Source organism: Adiantum capillus-veneris, chromosome 28 (genome assembly GCF_014529385.1).
Source record: "Adiantum capillus-veneris isolate H3 chromosome 28, ASM1452938v2, whole genome shotgun sequence".
In the NCBI taxonomy this organism is placed as follows: domain Eukaryota; kingdom Viridiplantae; phylum Streptophyta; class Polypodiopsida; order Polypodiales; family Pteridaceae; genus Adiantum; species Adiantum capillus-veneris.
In genome coordinates, this window is record NC_140958.1 from 136,098,170 (window position 1) to 136,106,161 (window position 7,992).

Below are 7,992 nucleotides of genomic sequence, written 5' to 3' on the forward strand. Positions count from 1 at the left end.
GTTCTGCCACCACATCATATGTTTCTTTAATGTCTCTTACCACAAGCTTCTCAGGTTTTGCGATACTTTCAAGCTTGGGTTTTTGTTTTTCTAGCATTTCTTGCATGATTCTTACCAAGTTTGATAAGCTTCCAGCTTAGTTGCTTCCATGTCTGGAGAAGGATAGTTTTTCCATTTGTTTTCCATGTTTTGGCCTACTTTAAGTCCTGCTTGGTAGGCTTCCAAGGTGGCATTGATAGGCTCAAAATTTTTATCAACCAAAATGGATCCTTTAGATTTCATGGTTGTTTCTTTGATTTCACTTCTAGTTTCTTTCAACTTTTCCTGGAATAGCTTTTTTGCTTTCTCCTCAATTTCAACCCGTTGTTTTTTGTTTTTTCATCGCATATCTTTTTCTTTTGCTTCTTTTGATTCTTTGAGAGGAAATTTTCGTGTTTTCCGAATCATCAGAGGAGTTGTGTTTCTTTTTCCTGGCCTGGGCTCTAGTGATTACCTTGATTGGAACAATCGTTTCACTCTCTGATGAGCTACTGGGTATCACTTGGACTACGTTTACTATTGTTTTACCCTTGTTTAAAGGATTTTTAGGGAAATCTTCAGAAAAGTGTCCTCCCTTTTTGAAACATTGTATGCAATAGGCTTCAACTGGCTTGAGGTTTTTGTCAGGCTCTGGACATTCATTTTTCCAGTGATCATCAACACCACAGTTGTGACAGTTTCCCGTTCTTGGCTTAATCATGGGTCTTACTATGGGAGGTCTAACACCTTGACTAGCTATATAATTCATTGGTGCGAGCTGTGGTGGAGCATAAGTCACGGTTTCTTCCATTGGTCGTAGATGTGAATTATACCAATCTCCTTCTACCATTACTATAGATGGACTAGGCTTCGCATAGGGTGTAACAGGCACTAATGCTTGTTCATCTATGAATCCTTCGGAGTGCATATACTTTACAAGAACTGCATTATGTCCTGGGTACGAAGGTTGTTGTCCCAAAACAGGTTGAGGTCTTTCTATACCCATTGGTGGTCTTTGATCTTGGGCCATATTAGGCTGATATCTGTACATGGGTTGTCCTTGTGGGCTCATGGGCACGTACTGTAACATTCCCATAATACTTTGGTCTAAAGTAGCACTCGTGGATCTCATGGTTGGTCCATTTATCCTCCATTGCACACCATTTTTGTGGCCTAATTGGTTGTCCCTGTTGAGGTAATCCTTGTCCTGATCCCCTCATAGGTGATTTTTGCATGTTGTTCATCATGTCGTTCATCCTTTTGAACATGTCTTCTATGGCTGAAAGTGATGGTGCAGCAGCTGTTTCCACTTGTGTTGGTTTAGTGGATGTTGTTTTCTTACTTTGGTTATCCTTAGGGTCATCTTCTTCCTTAAAAATATCAAATTGTCTCCTAAGTCAATAGCATCTAACACACACTCTTTTAGGGTTGTATGCTTTTTACTATAGAGTATAGCATGAAGTTCTTTGTTTAGCAGTCCCTCTAGAAACAAAGATACAAGTCGTTCTTCTACAGGTATCTCTAGCCCTGGGCATCTAGCAATGTATTGTTTCATTCGAGTTGCACAATCCCTAACAGACTCACCATGTTTCTGTTTAAAGTTGTAGATTTGAGCTACTGTAATATGTTTGATCCCCTTTTTAGAACAAGTGGCTACAAATCCTTGAGCCAATGTGTTCAAGTCCATGATTGATCTTGGTGGAATGTTTTGGAACCATGTCAATGCTTTCCCTTCTAATGTCATTCAAAACCCCTCGAATTGAGTATGGAAATTGAATATACGTTCTGCTCTAGCACTTGCTTAAAGCTTGCTAAGTGGTCGTATGAATCCTCTAATCCACTGTATTTTTTGATCCATTTTTGAAAATCAGCTGGTCTGACGCGTCTGTTTGGTTCAACTCTCTATCTTCTGGCTATTGGTCCTGTTCCGAGTCCTTCAAACCAGTCTGTTGGAAATAGTGACTCACGTAGCCCTGGACTGGCCTTAGTGTCACCTGGTTTTCTACGTGATGAGGTGGTTTTTCGTTTCTTCACATTACTCTCAGATGATCTCTCACGGTGTTCATCTCTTGGAATTGTTTCTGGTGCTTGTCCCAATATCCAATCCCTTATTGAATACCCTTGGTATTTGGTTTGTTCTACCTCCTCAGGAGTCATCATAACAAACTTGTTTTATAACAATCCCTAAATGGGTAGGTTGGTAGGTCTGCTGATCCCTTATCTTTGATCTTGAAGATATAGATGATCTTCATGGCCGTCAGTTGTCCTGGCTTGGCATGCGAAGTCCATAGAAGATCTTTTATGTTTCTATCTTCCCAAAAATAGGCTCCAATCCTAGGTTTATTCGTACTAATCCGTTTCAAAGGCTTCAAATCTACTTGATCATATCCCTGGAATTCTAAAGTTGGTGGTCTTTCTTTTGCTGACATATCTGGGGTTATGCTGTTTACTTCTAACTTCCATTTGTCTACCACATCAGAGTTTTCGACCTGTACATACTGAGTTCCGTTTTTGTCCATGTGTATTTTTCCTTGTTTGTTTGCCCTAATCTCTTCTTCAAACTCAATACCATGGTCATCAATGCGCATAGCATACTCCTCGTTAGGGTCCAAGTAAATCTGGGCTCCATGGCAGTTAGTCTTGTAAAAAGAGAGTATATGCTTATAGCGCATTGTCGTTCCAATTTCCGAGTGAGTTGAGTAAGAAGACATTTCAGATGATGCTGAATCTGATAAAGTGTCTCAGACTTCTTCAAGAATTCTGTGCAAGGAATTTCCTTGATCCACGCTTTCTTCGGCGGATACTGTACCGGAGGTTTCTCAAAGTATGCCTTGATTTCTTAGTACACGATCAGATTTAAGGTTCATATAGACTTATGAAGCCCTGGATAGAGTACTTACCTTTGGATTGACTTGCCGTCAATTTCCACTTGATTCGATTGTAACTTTCTGTCAAGCCACTGATTCCTCATCTACAACCTGATTCTCGTACAAATTTGATCAGGTTAGCTATTCTTCTATAAAGACAATAGAGTTTTTGCTAGCTTTTGTGATTGGTCTATGTGTATCACTTCAACTCGAGCTACGGGAGTCAAAAATTGACTTTTAGATTCAACTTTAGCAAAAATCAAAGGTTTAACTTGCAACCTAAAAACTGAGTGAACATGTACCAATTTTGATCCGATTCAACCCAAAATTTTTCGGTGGCTTTGTATTATGCTGGTCTAACATTGTACAAGTTCAAAAGTCAAAACTGATGTCCCTGGGTAGCAGTAGTAAATAATGACGATTATTTACTTTTGCTAGTGTTTTGCACTTTTTGGATTGGCTTGCCAAGTATACAACTTGTTAAAGTCCCTGGAGAAGTTTCAACAAGTTTGGACAAAATTTGATCAAGGTTATCAACTGTTTTGTGTTTGCAGACTCTGATTTCAAGAATCTGGCTTAAGTCTCACTTTTGTGATCAAAATTTCACCAAAATTGATTTGTGGGGTCTACTTGATATGCTTGACCTTGTGATATATTCAAATTTGCAAAATTATCAAGTTTTGAAGCAGATGTAAATAATCGCGATTATTTACTCCAGCTATATTTTTGCAAATTTTTGTTCCAACCTTGACACAAATCTATTAAGCACCTCAAGTTAAGGACACTAGCCAAGTTTCATCAAGTTTGGACAATTTTTGGTCAAATGGTCATCAATTTTCTGTCCGTAGACTAACGTTGCAAATTTGGTCACAATTTTCAATCCAATGATCCAAATTTTATCAAATTTGGTTTGTGGGGTTATTACAACATGGTAAAACTAGTGGTATGCTCACTTGATCAAAAAAGTTAAAAAATGGGACAGATATAAATAATCGCGATTAGTTACAACTGATAATTTTTTGCATCTTTTTGGTCAACTGAGCATGTACACGTGTTTATCAGATCCATATAAGCCTATGGATCAATTTTCAACAAGTTTGGACAATTTTTTTTCTCAATTTACACTCAAGATTCAAAAAGTCAGTACAAACTTTAGTTTTTACCCAGTTTTTTACCAGTTTGGTGATCCAAATCTTTTGGGCCTTTACAAAAGTTGTTTATACACATGCAATGAGTCAATGGTATGAACCTTGGTCAATTTAGAGGAGAAAGTTAATAATCACGATTATTAACTTTAGGCTTGAAATGAACGCTTTTTTGTATTTTTTTCAAAAACAGTCTTTATATGAGTTATTTTAAGCTTATGAATCAAGTCAAAACTTAATTTGGCCTGAAATGTCAAGAAAAAGTAAATAACTTGAGTTTTGGCCAACTCTTGAAATTTTTACCTCAAAGTGTCATTGAGCTTACCAACTGGTTCAGACAACTTTTAAGCTTACTCTCTAGTAGGATTGAGTGGTTTTGAGTCTTTTCGAGCTATTTCTAGCCGTAGACCTGAAATTCTACAACTTCCAATAACAACTCACACTTGATTCTTTCCAAGAGAGCAATGTTATGAAATCCACCTCGGATCCTACTTATCCTACTCCTAGAGTCTCATACAATGGGGTTGTGGAAAGTGTCCACAAACACTCGTTTTCTTGTCTTTTATGGTTTTCTGAGCACTGATCTTAAGACTTGTCTCGTCTATCAATCATCCTTAAAATCTTAAGCTATTTGTAGAATCCTACAATCCTAAAGGCACTCACCAAGTACGATTACTTCCAAGCTACCTCTACACAACAAAAGACGACAATCTTAAGGTATGCGGTTTCTAAAAGAAAGTTTTAAACTCTACGCAATCCTAGAGAAAGTTAAAGGATAACTTCACAAGACGCTTGTGTTTTTTCCTAGTTTAGGTCTCTTCGATCCCCGACAACGGTGCCAAATGTGGGACGCATGTTTAACCTCACCATCCTATCTTATTGCAGTATTAGCGAGAACCACAATTAAATTGTCAATCCATGGCACGAAGCTGACTGGACTAGTGCATAGAGGCTACAAGTGGTTGTCAATTTCTCAGAAAACAACTAACAACTCTCATCTAACTGGTAAAGGGGACCTTTACCATAATTAATATGCAGTCAGAGAACTGTCAGGATGACTTCAGATTCCAATCAGGAAGTCATCAGGTCAGAGTCAACTTAGGAGATAATCAGAAACCTATTAGGAAGTAATTAGGAAAAGACATTATGTGAAAGGATGTAACTTTTCGTAGGGGCTTTTGTATCTTTTGTGATCTTCGATGATGTAAGGAAGTAAGGGGGATGACGCTGATGTGTGTGATGATGATGGGAAATGGAAGGCGGCAGTTATAACTATCTGTCTATTGTCTGTTCTGATTCTGATCTATGTCTGATGAATAACTGATGAAATCCTGAGTATAAATATGAGATATATGTATTCCCTTTGATCTTGTCGATGAAGTATCTGAAGGTTTGAAGTGCATACATACTGTGTAGTCCTGTATTGGTGGTTGGTTAAGTGTTAGGCAATTATCAGAGAATATGCAGAATCTGTCTAAGCCTTTCCTGATCAACCCCATTACACTTTGGCGATCCTGCAAAATGTTTCGGATCTGTTCGTTACCTGTGGCGTAGAGGACTGAAGTGTTTCTGATGACAGAGGAGGATGTTACAGACCTGCTATATGAATTTCGACATTGGGAGTCAGAAGAGGAAGAAGGAAATGATTTGCTAATCAGATTTCGCAATTGGGTAATAGAGGAAGAAGAAAAGCAGGAGTATGACAGAATTTTTCTGCGGGAGTACTTTCCACAATTGCCTAGGGATGTGCAGAAGTGTATTAGAATCAAAGTGGTGATCCTCTTCCGGTGCATTCATCCGGTTGGCATATATGATCTCCCTGTAAGTTGGTCGTTTGTGAACATCCGGCAACTCAGGAGATACTTGGAAATTCGGAGGAAGTACGCTCTCAGGCGACAAGCAACTGGCAAGCCGACTTAATGTATGAGTGAAGAGGAGGATGGTCGCCAGTCTGCACAACATCCTTATTGGACACTTTTTCGTAGCAGGCAAGGAGTAGGTTCATCCGCAGCAATAGAAGAAGAGGAGGAAGGCAGTCAACCGTCAACTCCTGAAAGGCAAAGTAGTACTTCTTCTGGCAATACCGAAGATTTTGAGCAACAGAATGAGGAGATTTCTAATCTGAACCTGCAAAGGTTTGTGGGAGCATTAGCAGTCAATCAAGTTTTTAGACCAAGAAGGTTGCAGTTTCAAACACACACACCACCATTACCATTTGACCCTTTGAGACAAATAAATCAAGGACAAGTACCGGTACCAGTACCAGTGAATCAACTCCAACCACAACCTGTAGTGATGGCTCAACCAGTACCCAACCCGAAAGTGGGGGCGGCTAAGTTCAGCGGGAAATCCAAGGAGGATGCTGACAGTCATGTGGGGCAGTTTGAGACCACGTGGATGGCAAGTGGATACAATGTGATCCATAATGATGCTATCAAGAAGGAGCATTTTGCTGCTGTTGAGATGTCGAGCTCTACACCTTGAGCTGGCATCCACTACGGGTCTTGGCCGCTTACGGCATTTACTCACTGGCGCGTTAGGTGACCGACACGGAGGATCTCTGTCAGTGATTCTACAGCTGGACTACACTTATAGTGCCAGCCTAGTACGCTTCTAGCGAGTTCACACTTAGTGACCGCATGTACATATGTGCTACTTTTTCAGCTTTAGCACTTAGTCATTTTGTACTCTCTTTTCTGTGAAGAAGAAGAAGAAGCTTTCCATCTCTGTGTGTTGTGTGCTTGTCTTGTGTAGCTCTCTTGCATCCTCATTCTTTACATGGTATCAGAGCCTGGTGCAGGCAAGAGAGGCTAAGAGAGCAAGAGCATCACAATCCCTTCGTTCGCAATCCACGACCAGATGCACAAGTTTTAGGGGTTTTTCGCACAAGTTTCTGAACAGGTCTCCAAAGTGCAGTATACAGAGATTTACTATACAAGTACAGTGGTTGTGAAACGCTTGATTGTGGACACTCGTTGAGTGTAGAAAGCGTTACAGGAACCACGATAGCAGGTTCAGCAGATTTGCAAGTTTTTGCAGATTGCAGCTATTTTGTCTTAGTGCTTCAAGATGTCTGACGGTTTCAATCAGATTGTTACTGAGAAGCTTGAGAAAAATAACTACCCTGCATGGAAGTTCAGAATAACAAATTTCCTAAAAGGAAAAGGTTATTGGGACTATGTAGAAGGAGACAATGAAAAGGAACCAGAGATTCCCGAGGCAAATGCTACAGCAGAACAAAGGAAAGCTTTGAGGGACTGGCAACAAGGCCAGAGCAAAGTGATGTATTGGCTTTCTATGAGCATCACAGATGGCATGATGGGCTATCTACAGGATGCTGAAACCCCCGCCATTGCATGGAAAAACTTAGGCAGAGTGTTCGAGGTGAACACCAAGGCCAGGAAGCTTCAACTAAAGTCGGAGCTAAATCAGGTTAAGAGGAACAACCTCTCCATCAATGATTATGCTTTGAAGATCAAGAGTATCATTGAGGCTCTTGGATCTATTAAAGTCTCAGTGGAAGACGATGACATTGTTCGTGCATGCTTGGATGGTCTAGGAGATGAGTATGTACATTTTAGTTCTTCCATGAATACAAGAGACGACATCCCCGTGTTCCAAGATTTGATTTCTATGCTTATTCTTGAGGAGAAGAACCTTGACACATCTTCTTCTCATGGTAGAAATAATTCTGAACAGGCCTTCTATTCTAACTCCAACAGAGGTAGAGGTAGAGGTCGTGGTCGAGGCCCAAGGGGTTGCAGGGGCCAATTTCTGGAAGGTCAATCAAATCAAAACAATACAGGTGGCAGGGGAAACCAGTCTCAAGGCAGGGGGAGTCAAAGAGGTCGTGGTGCAGGATCAAGCAGGCAGCAACATCCTCCAGATAGTAGAGAATGTTGGACTTGTGGTGAAAGAGGTCACATGTCACGTGACTGTCCAAAGGGAAAAGCAAGTAGAAA